The following is a 15,936-nucleotide window of genomic DNA, read 5'->3' as shown; positions in this document are numbered from 1 at the left end:
CAATCCAATTAAAACTTAATAATTTATTTTGTTTTTCATGGTGGAAATTGGTAAATCGTCATTACCTACCTTCAAATATTTTGTAGCTTGGATTACGACATCCCTCTTCCAAGTTATAAGATAGTGTGTTGGGTCCTAGGCTTAATATTTCGTTTGGGTGACTTATTAAGGATTCTTTATCTAATATAAACTTGTCTTTCTTTCTTTTTAGATGTCTTCCAACACTGCCACTGGCTCAAACCCTACAGGCTCCTTTTCCCTCATGAACTTGTGTACGAAAGTCACTTTTTATGGAACTAATTTCAATGATTGGATTAGGAACATCAGGATGATTACTCGCTATAAGGGAAAGGAGTATGTCCTTGATAAGGAACTGAAGGTTATTGATGAGTCATCTGCTACTCCTGAGGAGATTGCTAAATACGCTATCCATGAGAAAGATGCCACTAAGGTGTCTTGCATCATGTTGGATACCATATCAACAGAACTCCAGAAATCCTATGAAGATTTCTACACTTTTGAGATGCACCAAGACCTAATGGAAAGGTACCATCAGAGTGCTTGTCAAGAGAGGTATGAAATCATCTCTTCCATGAAAACAGCCAAGATGAAGGATGGTGAACCCATCATGACCACTTACAGAAAATGCAAAGGTTTGTGGACCGGTTGCTAAAGCTAGATGTGGACTTTCCTAAGGAGATGGCTATTGATAACATTTTATACTCCTTACCTCCAAGTTATGATCAGTTCCGCATGACTTATCATATGAACAAGGAGGAGGTCACACTTAGCAAACTTCAAGGACTTTTGAGGACCGCTGAAAGTGGTCTCAAAAGTAAATCGGTTGTTACTTATACTCCTACTACTACCCTTGTTCTGGCAATTGGGCAAGGTAAGGGGAAGAAGAGGAAAACCCCTTCCGAAGGGTACCAAGGGAAAGTCTCTTGATGGATCCTCTTCAAGTGGAACCAAAGGTGGTTCCATCAATCCTTCTTCAAACCCAAAGGGAGCACAATGCTTCTACTGTCAGGAAAAAGGGCACTGTAAGCGAAGCTGCCCCAAATACTTGCAGGATGTTAGGGATGGAAAAGTAAAACCCACCCATGCAGGTATTTACACAATATTGTTTAATAACTCATCGTATACTAATTATTGGTTTCATGATACAGGTTGTGGTATTCACATTTGTACTGATTTACAGGGCTTAAGAAGAAGTGAAGAAGTGGAGCACGGGAAAATAAACTTAATCATAGGCAATATGAAAGAATCACATGTTACCATGATTGGAGTTTATTCTTTATTGCTTAGTAATGGGTTAACATTAGATTTGAATAAATGTTGTTACTCGTCTGAAATGACGAGAACTATTATTTCGTTGCATAGTTTGTACAAGCAAGGATTTGCCTTTTCATTTGATAATAAAATTGGTGCTATTGATGCTTTTTATAATGGTGTATTTTATTTTAAAGCATTACCTTATGATGGTGTATATGAAAATGTGTCGATTGTAGACAACAGAGGAAATAATGTATTACATATTGATTCTTCTATTAGTTTGGATAAAGCATCCTTGTGGCATTATCGTCTTGGACATGTTAACGAGAAGCGCATAGGCCAACTCCAAAAGGCTAGAGTTTTGGAATCATTTTACCTAAAATCAAATGATAGTTGCGAATCTTGTTTACTTGGAAAAATGAAAAAGTCACCCTTCACTGGCACTTGTTCTAGGGGTGAAGGTTTGTTGGAACTCATACACACTGATGTGTGGACCCTTCATAACCGCCACAAGGGATGCTAACCGCTTCTATGTGACTTTTACTGATGATTACAGCAGATATGGCTATATCTACTTAATCAAGCATAAGTCGATAACCTTTGAAAAATTCAAATAGTTTAAGCAGGAAGTGGATAATCAGCTGGGTAGGAAGATCAAGATGCTCCGATCCGATCGGGGTGGTGAGTTTCTTAGCATCGAGTTCCTTGACTATCTAAAGGAATGTGGAATTGTTTCACAGTTGACACCTCCTAGGACACCACAGTTGAATGGTGTGGCTGAGAGGAGCAATCGAACCTTGTTGGATATGGTTCATTCCATGATGAGTCGAGCTTCGTTACCAAGCTCATTCTGGGGGTATGCCTTAGAGACTGTTGCCCATATCCTTAATCTAGTCCCTACTAAAACAGTTGCCAAAATACCTCACGAGATGTGGACTGGGAAAGTTCCCACTTTGGACCACATCTAGATTTGGGGTTGCGAGGCTTTCGTGGGGCGCGAGTCTCATGAAAAGTTCAAACCTCCAAGTGAGAGGTGTCTTTTCATCGGCTACCCACAAAAATCCTTTGGTTACCTCTTCTACAGACCCAGTGATTATGTGGTCTTTGTGGTAAAGAGAGGAGTCTTTCGTAAGAGAGAGTTCATAAGCCAAGGAAAAAGTGGGAGACAAATTGACCTTGAAGAGCTTCAAGAGTCAAGTGGTGAAGGAACCTCAAACCCTAGCAATCAACCTGAGGAGGAAACTCCTGTTGAATCAACTGACGAGCCCGTACCTCTAAGACGTTCCACTAGAGTTAGGAATGCACCTGAGCATTATTATGTTTTCCATATTACTACGGAAGGTGATTCATTTATACGTGATAGTACACTGGTAAATCTGGATGAACCTAACAACTACAGGGAAGCCATGGCAGGCCCCAAGTTTGCTAAATGGAATGAGGTTATGGATAGCGAGCTTCAGTTCCTGTATGGCAATAAAGTTTGGAACTTGGTTGACAATGTACCGGGTCGTAGGACAGTCGGGTGCAAGTGGATCTTCAAGAAGAAGACCGACATGGATGGGAAGGTACACACCTACAAAGTGCGACTGGTTGCGAAGGGATTTACTCAAACTCTAGGAGTTGACTATGATGTGACCTTCTCACCAGTAGCAAAGATTAAGTCTATTACGGTTGTGCTAGCCAGAGCAGCATTTGAGGACTATGCGATATGGAAAATGGATGTCAAAACCGCTTTCCTTAATGGAAAGTTGGTTGAGGATGTTTACATGAATCAGCCAGAGGGTTTTGTCGATGCCAAGTACCCTAATAGAGTGTGTAAGCTTGAGAAATCCATCTATGGATTAAAACAAGCATCTCGCCGATGGAATCTTTCCTTCGATGAGAAAGTCAAAGAGTTTGGCTTTTCGAGAAGCGAATATGAGTCCTGTGTATATGTCAAAGCTAGTGGGAGCATTGTTTGCTTCTTGGTATTGTATGTGGATGACATACTACTCATAGCAAATGACATCCCAACCTTGTAGGAGGTAAAGTCCTGGGTTGGGAAGTGTTTCACTATGAAGGTCCTTGGAGAAGCTACCTATATCCTTGGGATAAGGATATTGAGAGAGAGAGGAGTAAGAGACTAATTGGACTTAGTCAGAGTACCTACTTGGATAAGGTGCTGAAAAGGTTCAGCATACAGTATTCCAAGAAAGGAGACTTACTGATCCAAAGTAACGCCAAACTGAGTAAAACTCAGAGTCTGAGTACAAAGGCTGAGATAGCTGAGATGAGTCATGTACCATATGCTTCCGCTGTTGGCTCGATCGTGTATGCTATAACTTGTACTCGTCGTTATGTGGCCTTTGCTTTGAGCATGGTCAGCAGATATCAAGGGAACCTTGGAAAGGCTCACTGGACTGCAGTGAAGAACATTCTCAAGTACCTGCGGAAGACTAAGGACTGAGTCCTTACACTCGGTGGGAGTGATGACTTGAGAGTGGTGGGGTAGAGCGACGCCAACTTTCAGACTGATAGGGATAATTTTCGCTCTCAGTCGGGCTGGGTCTTCACCATGAATGGAGGAGCAATTACTTGGAAAAGTGCCATGCAGGAGACAGTAGCTGATTCTACTTACGAATTAGAGTACATAGCAGCAAGCGAGGCACAAAAGGAGGCGATATGGCTGAAGAACTTCATTGGAGACCTTGGAGTTGTACCAGCTATAAAGGAGCCCATGGAGATTTTCTGTGACACCGAGAGTGTAGTTGCGTTAGCCAAGGAACCAAGGGATCACGACAGATCTAGGCACATCGACAAAAAATACCATTTCATTAGACATCGTATAGAAGAAGGACTCCTCGTGGCAAAGAGGGTATCATCAGATGAGAACCTAGCAGATCCCCTCACGAAGGGACTGAGTAGGGTTAAGCATATACAACATGCGAGGCGCATCAGGCTGAAGGATGGTATTAGTTTTAGTAGTTAGATAGCTTTCGAAACTTGTAATAGTTGAAATGTAATTGACATTTGATGTTTAAATAAAAGGTGTCTTTTTTTACTAGTATGGTACAGTCTTGTTTCAATCATTTACTATTGTTTCATTTTGCATGTTTTGACTTCCAGAGTAATTTTATTATTCAAACTATCCACAGTCGATCATACTTTGGAGGTAGGTAATGAAATAAGACTGTCATGAATTGGGTTTGTAGATTTGTCTAAATTGTATTAGACATAGCAATGGTTGCTGAAATATTCATGAGTGCTCATAAGGTCTGAGTATTGGATTCAACCCACGCTCATTTGTATCACTTCATGGAATTCATCTCGAGTAATCGTGAGACGGTAATATCATATGAGTCTTTAAGCCAAGAGATATGATTTGTTGAACTGTGAGTTGGTTGTACATTGATAATACGAAAACGCATCAGTAACTTGATGCTATAAAACGTGATGTTGTGTACAATTTGATGAATAGTTACTACAAGAATATGAGTCGAAGCTTATCTGTTCCTTCTAGTCCTCGGAGGATTAGAAGTGATATCCTGGTCCCCTCGATGATTTTGTTTTGACTTATGTGTCGAGCCCGGTCAGAACTAAATTGATGTGTTCTATTAAGTTCTATGTCAAACAAATCGGAAATCGGGAAACAAAGTGCTACACAATAAGTACGACGGTGTTCCATGTATTTGGCCATCTGATATCTTGAGAACAGAGGATTGTATGATCACTTATCCTAAATGGCGCATCATCCTAGTTCCGCGAGACTTTGAAAGAGCTACGATTGTTGGTCGGATCCTGAAGTCATACATGTAACTATAGTTATTAGACTTATCCAAGTGGGAGACTGTTGGATAAAGTGTGTATGTCCATTTGGGTTGCATGGCATCACAACAATTGGATAGACAAAATGAGAAAAAGACACTTATAATTTATTAATATATTATAACTTCTAATATATTAATATGAAATCATATTATTTAGTTAGTATTGATCAAGAATTAATTTGCAATTAATTATGTGCTCAAAAGGAGACTAATTAAATGTATGGGGATTGATTGTGTAAATCATTCATTCTTATATATTGGGCTTATGATCCATGGTTCATAAGATTGGGCTAAAACCCATAGGATGCTCCATGGATGCTCCATGGAGGTTAAAACCCATGGATCATGGAGTAAGTGAAAGGTCATGCACATTAGGGTTTGCATGGTGTAACCCTAATTGCATGACACTAATGCTAATTGCACATTAGGGTTTGCATGGTGTAACCCTAATTGCATGACACTATATAAGGAGCCTCATATGGAGCAAAATCGGCACTTAGACTAAAAAGTAAAGCGTTAGCCCAATTTGTGATACAAGTGTTCTATTCTCAAGTTATTCCAAGAGTTTTGGTGTTGTGTGAAACATTTGAGGCATCACACTTGGGGTGCTAGGCTCACAAGGTCTTAAGGAATCAAGCAACAATAAAAGGTATGTTATTCTACTAGTTTTTATATTACATATACCTCATGATATGCTAGATAGGATGAAACCTTGAGAAAATCAATATTTGCATGTATAATAGAGAAAACATAGATCCAAGGTTTCTAGGGTTGCATCTACACAATAGGAGTGTTAGAATGCTCAAAACACAACAAATACTTCGATGATTAACATGCTTGACGACACAACGTGGGTTGTTGTTTTGGTTTCTTCGATGATTAACAGGCTCGCGGATGTAGAATCCTTGTTTGGCTTGCGAAGCATATATGAGTTGATCATCTTGGTACGCTTTTTGTTTTGTGTTGATACTAATGAAATTATCATCAGGAATATCTCCCGTATCGAACCACTTGCACCGAAATATTACAGTCGAATAATCATATGAATATTGCACCCCCATAATCTCTTCTAACTGGACATAATATTTCTCTCCATTCTCACCAATCGCTAGAACCCCAGAGTTTTTTGTTGTGCGTTTTGCATCACGACTAAGTACCATAAACCTAACACCGTTGACTATGCACGCGATGTAAGTATATACATCCATTTTTGAACCCATTGAAGGGGCCGACAACTCTTTGTGGAATTCTGGAGAGTTTTCTTTTTTCCATCTGAAAAACCTAATTAAATATATATTAATGAGTTATGTATTCTTGATTTTTTATATTGATCAAACACATTTGTTTCTTAATTACTATTACCTTTTCAAGAAAGCAATTGGGAAATTCGATCTTTTCATCACTTTCAGGATGTTCACAGTTGAATTTTTTATATTGATGACAATATATATATATATATATATATATATATATATATATATATATATATATATATATATATATATATATATATATATATGATGAATGGAAAAAAGTAACAATAATTAATGAAAGATAAAGATAACACTTAATCGATGTACCGTGTGACTTCTTCATAGATATTCAATATAAACCATTCTATATTACGTTTTACCTTTATATCAAGATGTTTGATTTGCATTGCGCTGACCAGTCGACAATTAGACTCAAACATCCAAAACTTTGTTTTTCAATGACAACATCCTTGTTTTTTTCAGTGCGATTGAATTGAGTTTGCATATCTCGAAGGTACATCGAACAAAATGATAAAGCTTCTTTAGCAACACAACCTTCAGCTATACAACCTTCCGACCTCGCCTTATTTCTGACATAGTTTTTTAGTTTTTTCATAAACCTTTCGAACAGATACATCCATCTCATACATACTCGGCCTCCGACAATTGCTTCATCAGGTAAATGAAAAACTATATGGATCATAATGTTAAAAAGCATTGGAGGATAAATCAACTCTAACTTGCACAAGATTCTAATAATTTCTTATTTTGCTTTTCTCATATCATCCACCTTTAGTGTTCGGGAGCAAATTTGCATGAAAAACATACACAGATCTACAATTGGTGTAGAAGTTTATTTGTGCAATAACTCTCTAACTCCAGTCGCTATCAAACTTTGCATAAGAATGTGATAGTCATGAGATTTCAACCCAATAATGTTATTATCATTATCAACCACTTTCTAACTGATGTTAGATCCACACATATCTGCCAGTTCAACATCTCTTATAAATTCACAAAAGATTTTGTGGTCAGGTTTCTTGAATGAGTATCTTGCATGTGGTCTAGTGAACTTGTTACCTTTTTTTGAAACCATTCATTATGTCGGATATTCAGAAATCTTAACTCCTCCCATGCATTTGATGTGCCTTTACTCTTATCATTCATCATATAAGTACCCAAAAAACTCTTAACCACTTTTTTCTTGTCATGCATCACATCTATGTTATGCTTCAGCTGTAGAGAAGACCAATACTCGAGTTCGAAGAATGTGCTACGTTTCGACTAGTTCAACTCGAATCGTTGTCGATCCATGTTTTACTTGAGATTCTTAGGATGTTTACATGGTTTATGAAGTATTTGATGACCTAGTTGCTCTTGTATGTCCTCATCATTAAAGTGTCTCGAAGCCGGTCTTGTCTCGGGTTGCCCGTTAAATTTCGAACTCATCCTTAATGGATCATTAGAATCTAAAAATCAACGACAACCGCATAAATGACTTTATTTGTTGCACGGTACGAGGGAGTGTCTTCATTGCTAGTCGAGCATGCTCTATACCCTTTTCCGCTCCAAGTCGATAAACTACTACGATTTGGAAAGTCATTTATTGTCCATAACTTCATAGCTTTCATCGTGAATAATGACTTTGTCGTTGCGCCTTTAATATGTATGTCTGAGTGGCACAAAAGCTTAAGCTCTTCCACTAACGGCTTAAGGAAATCATCTATGTCCTTTCCAGGTGCTTTGGGGCTGGGAATCAATAAGGCCAAAATGAATGATGACTCTTTCATACAAAGCCATGGTGGCAGATTGTATGTGGTGAGTATGACCGACCATGTACTATGTGTTGGATTAGATGTCTAAGCCAATAACTATTATTGGTATGTACTTGACCCGAGAGTAGCATGGTCCATTTGGGTTGTATATCATCAGGACAATTTGTTAGGATGGACTCTTGAGAGAAAGGTTATATATAATTTATTAATATATTATAAGTTATAATATAGTAATATGAAATCATATTTTAATTAGTATTGATCAAGGAATTAATTTTGTGATCAAAAGAGACTAATTAAATCTATGGGGACTAATTATGGTAATTAGTTATATTTATATGTGTTACGCTTATGATCCATCTTGGACCAAGTTTATGTATGGATACATAAAGAGTTGGGCCACATGAACCATGCATCATAAAACCCATGGGTATGGATTTGGGTTATACCCATGACCCTTGGAATCCTACATATAAATATGTGCTCTATAGCTAAAAAACGCATACATGTGTTCTTGGAGTTCACAGAGGTGTTTTGGGTGCATGGAGATTCTCTCTCAATAGCCACCTTTGTCCATGATGTGTTGTGAGTTCATTTGAGGCTTCCACACTATTGGGGCTAAGCTCTTAAGGCCAAATACATCAAGACTTCAAGCTACATAATAAGGTATGTAACCCTAACTAGTATCTTGTATGGTATACGTCAATTGCATGCTAGTTATAGGCTTAATGCTTTGGAAACACCATTACATGTATAATTAGAGAAAACATAGATCCAAGGCATTTAGGGTTGTATGTGCACCATAGGATGTTGTAGTATATCAAAAGCCAACAGTGGTGTCAGAGCCATGGGTTGTTTTCTATTATACTTGATGTTTTATAAGTTGTCAAAGCAAGAAAATCGAAAATTTTGCCTTCTGCCCAGTGAACTCGCCGAGTCCACTGGGTGACTCGCCGAGTTGGTTGAAGATGGCCTTGAACTCGTCGAGTGCAGTAAGCAACTCGACGAGTTGGCTGTCCAGACAACAAAATTTTGACTTTTTTGGCTTGTTTTGGATTAGAATCATTACCACAAAATATTTTTGTTCATAAAATTTGATTTTGTTGTTATGGTAATGATGATTCTCATCCAATTAAAAGGTAATTGTCATAATTTCAAGATTTGTATTAGTTTATATGTTTATGCTAATCTCTTAAAGATTGATGATATGAATTATCTTGTTCTTATGAGTTAGTTTAGATTAATAGAAAAATTATGTGATAATTGGTTTTTGATTCAAATTGATCTAAAAGTTGTTCATGATATTAGTTTTTTTATCTTTTCCTCAAGTTATATGAAAAGTCTCATTTATGAATTTTAAAACTCATAAAATTTCCATAAGTTATGAAAATGAAGAGTCTCATTTTAAAATGGTTTTAGACTCTTCCATAACTCGTCCTCAAGTTATGGAACTTGAAGAGTTTTTCATTAAACTACTTTAATCTCATAAGTTATGGAAACCAAAAGTTTTTGAATTGCTTAAAACTTGCCCACAAGTTTTGGAATTTGTAAAGTTTCCCCCCATGAATACTTTAATTCCAAATTAAACCCTTAGAATTTTAAAAGTTTAAAATTCAACCCTTATACTATTATAATATTATAGGTTTAATATTTATATATATATATATATATATATATATATATATATATATATATATATATATATATATATATATATATATATATATATGTATAAGAGTAAGTCGGTCTTACCGTTAGTAGGCCTCATTCACGAAGCCGGTCTATAAGGGGGTTATAAGGTTACTGCCTATAAAATGGCAGTTTAATGGGTGTCCACTCTCACCCACCGCTTCCTTGACTGGTGGAGGGTCGTTAGCCGAACGTGTAGGACCAAACATTAATTTTCCCTTCATTAAAAGTATAACGATAAATACTAAGTAACTAAACTCTTATAAATTCCCAATCTTAGTTACTTAGGAAAATGTGAATTTGGTGCTAACCCATGATATCGCACTTTACACCTTGTTAAGTCGTTAGTGGAGCGTGTGTGGTTAACCGGCACACTAATCTGGGACTGAGAATCTGTGGCAAAGGGTAGCTTGATGTTAATCATAGATCAATGGAGCGTGTGTGGTTAACCAGCACATTGATTAGGTGGTTGTAACATTAAATGTACCATGTTAATTTTCATGGTTATTCACTCCTTGTTTATGATCATCGGCATCCCAGAAACAAACTTGAAGGGCACAATCGAGATTTAAAAATGTCATTGAATAGTTCAATAAATCTCAAAAGATTTAGGAGTTTCAGTTCATTTAAAACCTAATGTTAAATTTCGTTTTTTCAGGGTGGAAATTGGTAAATTGTCATTTACCTACCTTCAAATAATTTGTAGCTTGGATTACGGCATCCCTCTTCGAAGTTACAAAATATTGTGTTGGGTCCTAGCCTTAATATTTCATATTGGGTGCTATATTAAGGACTTAAATCAACTAAACTTGAATTTCTCCCTCATAGATGTCTAGTTATGACAACCATGGTCTTCCTTAAGCTTTTGGATAAAACTTTCCTAATGAAGATGATATCCCAAATGGCGATCAAGGTGAAAGATTAATCCATTTGTTGTGCATTAATGGAACTCGAAATCATACTTCACTTCCTCCATCTCCTCCAATTATTCACCCTAACCCACAAGTTCTTTAAAAGTTCAAAGTCACTAAATCCCTATTAGCAAGCAGTGTCTATATGTACTCACATCTTGGAGATGAAGTCACATATTGACAAGTTGGGAGAGTTGGGTGTCGAAGTCTCAAGGAAGTTGGCTGTTGACTGGGTTCTTCAATCACTTTTTGAGTCATATACCGGGTTCTTTAAAGGACTACTATGTGACAGATCACGACATGACCTTTATCGATCTTACATATTTGCTTGTTGCTGCTGAATCTGTAATGATTTGGAGCACTGGTAAGGCAAATTTGATTGGAAGATCTACTTCCCAAACTTACATGGACATTGACAATGGTAACATTGGAAGTCCAGAAAAGTCTTCTCTTCCCAATGGAAAGGGATCGGCCATAGTCAACCCGGTTGACCAAATGGTAAATAGAAAGGCTAAGTCTGAGGTAGTCCCGTGTACCATTACTAAAGATTTCATATATTTCTATTACCAAAAGAAGGGGCATTGGTTGCGAAGATGCCCTATTTACCTGAAAGTTCACTAGGATGCTAAAAGTCCAAGATTTTGATTATGCTTTAGGTAAAGTCCACTATCTAACTCTATTAAGTTCTTATTTGGAGATTCTTTTTACATGATGAGACTAGGTCGCATTTTGATATTTTATAGAATCGAAAAAGGAGAGGAAGCTTAGAAGAAGAGTATGATGAATCTGATCGCGAAGATGGATTTTGATCGCATGATTCGAAGATCAGAATTTTGAGTCGCAGCTTAAGAGTTATGATAGATTGCTTAGGAATAGATAACAACATAGTTTTCATATGTATTTGCATTTTAAGGAAAATTTTTTCCGCAATTTTAAAATAAAAGGAAAATTTTTGATTTTATTTATTTTAAGTATCCTTACAATCGGATTTGTGAAAATTTGTTGTTGATATGTTTCCATTAATAGCAATATTGGAAAATGGATTTGATTCTTTCGTTTGTGGTAGTGTCATAATTTACCAAATAAGGAAATATTCTCATCACCCAAGTTTCAGTTGGATAGAAACTTGGAATCATGCAACTTGTATTGTATGATGAATGAGAATTTTCGTCTTTGGGAAATTAAGACTAAATCCTTGTGAGTCAAGTGAAGGACTAGGAGATCGGGTACACTTGGTTGTGCGTTGATCACGTCCACCACAAAAAACGATAAAGCTATCCGTCATGATTTACTAAAGTTTAGTAAATATTGTTGTGCTTACAAGTTTAAGTATAATTCTGAAACATTGGAAAAGCTTCAATGTATGGCAGGACAAATGAGAAGAATCAAATTATGTAGAAAGATAAAAGTTTCTCCAATCTGAAGAGACGTGAGAGTACTTCAGTATCATGTTTTATGATCATCTTAATTATTATGAAAAACCATATCACAATTGATCCTCTAAGGACATCTTAGTGCATTTTTTTGACTAAGAAAAGGAGTCGTGAATTATTGAAATGGTTAAATCAAAAGATGAATCATACTTCATTCCAAAATTGAGTCTTAGAGTAATACTACAAGATCGAGCCTTGAGTGACATAATGTTAAGAAGGGTTAAAAGACTTAATCAAATGTAGAGTAAAATGTTTTCTACTCTTGTACATTTGAAATTGGTGAGTTGTGATGTTTTGGATAAAACAAAGACCAACTAAGGCCAATTGTGTGAAGTGTTTGTCTTGATAAGAATCCACACTAACACTTGAATATTTGCTTTGTCAAGGAATGGTTCTTAATAAGAGAATCTTATATGTCAAGAGGTCAGTGGGAGTCTTAAAGATCTTGAAAAGTCTCAAGAGCTAATCAAGAATAAAACATGTTGTTTATCACTAGCACACAACTTGAGGTTTATAACCTATCGTGTTGACATATTCTTGTTCCTGTTCCCATTCCAGTTAAAGTTGACTATGCATGTGAGTTCTATGAGTTCTCAGTTGTTTGCATAACTACTTGGAAGCAATGGTAGGCCCTTGTGCTGCCAGGTGTCAAGAAGACAAGATTGAACAAGTTCAGTCCATATGAATTTGGATTTTCACTAAGCTTGTCTTGTGATTATGGTTTTGACAAATTCATATGGATATGAATACATACAACATAAAATCTAAGTTTCATAAGGTTTCTCTCCGATTCATGAAAATGATGGTGAGGAAACCCTTTCACTAAGTAGATTTTAAATAGTTACCAATTGTGATACTTGCATTTCTCAAATTCGATTATGATTACGGCATCCCTCTTCATTGATCTAAAACTGTTTAGACACACATGTGAGCTATCTACGGAAAGGTGTATGATTTTGGGAAGCTTAGATAAAGTCTTATCGAAGCATCTCGTATCAGAAACCTGAACTTTGGTAATGAAAGTCAATAAAGTATTGATTTCTAGAAGTCCAATTGATTTTTGGATACATGTCAAAGCTACTGGGAGCATAAGTGTTATGCTGATAAGAATATAATTATCATGTTAATGGGAGCATGATTATTATGTTGCAAGTTAGCAATGTTAATTATAGAAAACAAAAGTTTCAATTTGCAAAGTTTCAGGTTTTGAAAAGTTGTTTTGCTATAATTAAGGGAGAGGAAATTATACTTCATTCAAATTCTAAAAGCTTAGATTGCGATTTTAATCAAATTTAGTCAAGTGTATATATGAATGTTATGTTGGAATGGTTCAACATAAGGAAATTCTATATATGGACATGCTAATTGCGTTCTCAAAATTCTATTATGATTACGACATCCCTCTTCATAGTCCGAATTCTGAGAACATGGCATATAGAAAAATTATAGCAAAAGACTGTTCGAGTATCATGTCTTTATGTGAGACGTCATGAATCGTGTCCCATATTCTTCAGGTATAGGATCGATTACATGTGCTATAATATTCATCCGTTCTAATTTTTCCAAATGCCTAGGGCATTAAGACGGAAAAAGGAGTAGAACTGGATATGACTAAAATGATTAAGCAATTGTCGAGGACAATCTGAGTTTTACCAAAGATTGGTTGCTCATGGACAGTTGGAAGTATAGTGTTAATTTTGAAGGACCTTATTTACATATTCTAAAAAGAGGCAAATCTTGTTCAGAAGTGTTAGTCAAAATGGGAATACGGAAATGTTTCCGTAGGTGGAAGTTATTCATTAAATTTGTGGAAGATTAGAAAACTTAATGCAATAAGGATGTTCAAAGGAATATACATTGAATGTGAGACTTTGTTTCCATGGAATTGCTCTCCATTGGAATACTTTGTAATGTCTGTTGTCCAGTCTTTGTGACTTTTGTGCATAGTTATTACAAGAAAATCATTGCATATAAGTTTAGAATCTAATAGATTTCAGTAAATGGAAAAGAATCTTGTATTCTAACATTTTTCATAAGGATTTGGAATTGTGAAATGAGCATCATTAAAATGTTTTCAATTGATCTATTCCACAAAGAAAGGAACATAGGTAAACATAGTGTGCATGCTTGTAGCATGGGACAACTATTATTTCAGTTCAAGTATTAAGTTGATTATTTGAAACAATATACAATTAATAATGAGTAATCAATATGGCTCAAAAGTTTTGGGGCCATATAGGATTAGTATTATTCTTGTGTTTCATTTTACATGTTTTGACTTCCCGAATAACTACATTATTCAAACCGTCCACATTCGATCATACTTTGGAAGTATGTATTGAGACAATACTGTCATGAATGGGTCTGTAGTATGTCTAGATGTTTTAGACATAGCTGCAATATTCATGAGTGCTCCTGGAATAAGATTCGAGTATTGGATTAAACCCATGCTCATTTGTATCACTTCATGGATTTAATCACGAGTGATCATGAGACGATAATATCTTATATTCTTCAAACGGAGATATATGAGTTGCAGTCTATGAGTCGGTTGCACATTGATAATATGAAAACGTACCAGTAACTTGGTGTTATAAAACACATTGTTGTTTGTGATTTGATGAGTAAATAGAGCAAGCATATGAGTCGAATTTTATCCATTCCTTTTACCCTTAGAGGGATATAAGTGATATCTGTGGGCCCCTCGATGATTTAGTGATGACAACCATAAGTTCTCGGCCGGGCCTGGACTGATTTCATTTGTTTAATTAGTCAGTCTTCATAAATTAGAAATCAGGAAACAACATATGGACAAGGAGAATGATTATAATCCATGTCTCAGTCCATATAATATCTAGAATGGATGAATATATGATCCCTTTTCTAATGGACACGTCATTGACAAGGTCAGAGTTCGACAGCGATTCTAATGGACACGTCATTGACATGGATACATCAAGACTTCAAGCTACATAATAAGGTATGTTACCCTAACTAGTATCTTGTATGGTATATGTCAATTGCATGCTAGTTATAGGCTTAATGCTTTGGAAGCACCATTACATGTATAATTAGAGAAAACATAGATCCAAGGCATTTAGGGTTGTATGTGCACCATAGGATGTTGTAATGTACCAAAACCCAACACTATGTGGATTACACATGTTACCAAATGGATTAAAGCCATTAGCTTCTAGTCCTAGGCGTACGTTACGAGGTTCACTCTAGAAGTCAGGGTAATCTACGTCAAATTTTTGCCAAGACTCTCCATCAACGGGATGACGCATCACACCATCTTTTGATCTCCAGGTGCTATACCATATCATATTTTTGGAAGTGTACCTTAAATAATACAAACGTCATAGTCTAGGGGTCACTGGAAAGTACTGTAACAACTTATGAGCCACCTTCTTACCCTTGGTGTTTTTATTAAACCACTGACTCTCTTTACAAACGGGACAAATCTGCAATGAGTTGTGTTCCTTCCAGAAGAGAAAACAATCATTTTTTCACACATGTATTGACTCGTACCCCAAACCTATCTTCTTCAGTTTCTTTTTGGCTAGATAATATGAATGGGGAACCTCGTTCTCTTGTGGAAATGTTGAATGCAACAACTCAAGGAGTTGATCAAATGAACTATCAGTCCATTTGTTGTTGACCTTGCTATGCATCAGCTTTGGTAAAAAATCAAGGAAAGAAAACATACAACCATGACGTAACTTGGTTTCGACTGCCTCTAACAACTATTCCAAATCATCATCTACACCGCTACCCCTTGTATTCAAGGTTCC

Source organism: Lactuca virosa, chromosome 4, assembly GCF_052849685.1.
Source record: "Lactuca virosa cultivar CGN04683 chromosome 4, Lactuca_virosa_CGN04683_v6, whole genome shotgun sequence".
Lineage (NCBI taxonomy): Eukaryota > Viridiplantae > Streptophyta > Magnoliopsida > Asterales > Asteraceae > Lactuca > Lactuca virosa.
The sequence above is the reverse complement of the archived record's forward strand: the minus strand, read 5'-3'. Positions refer to the sequence as shown.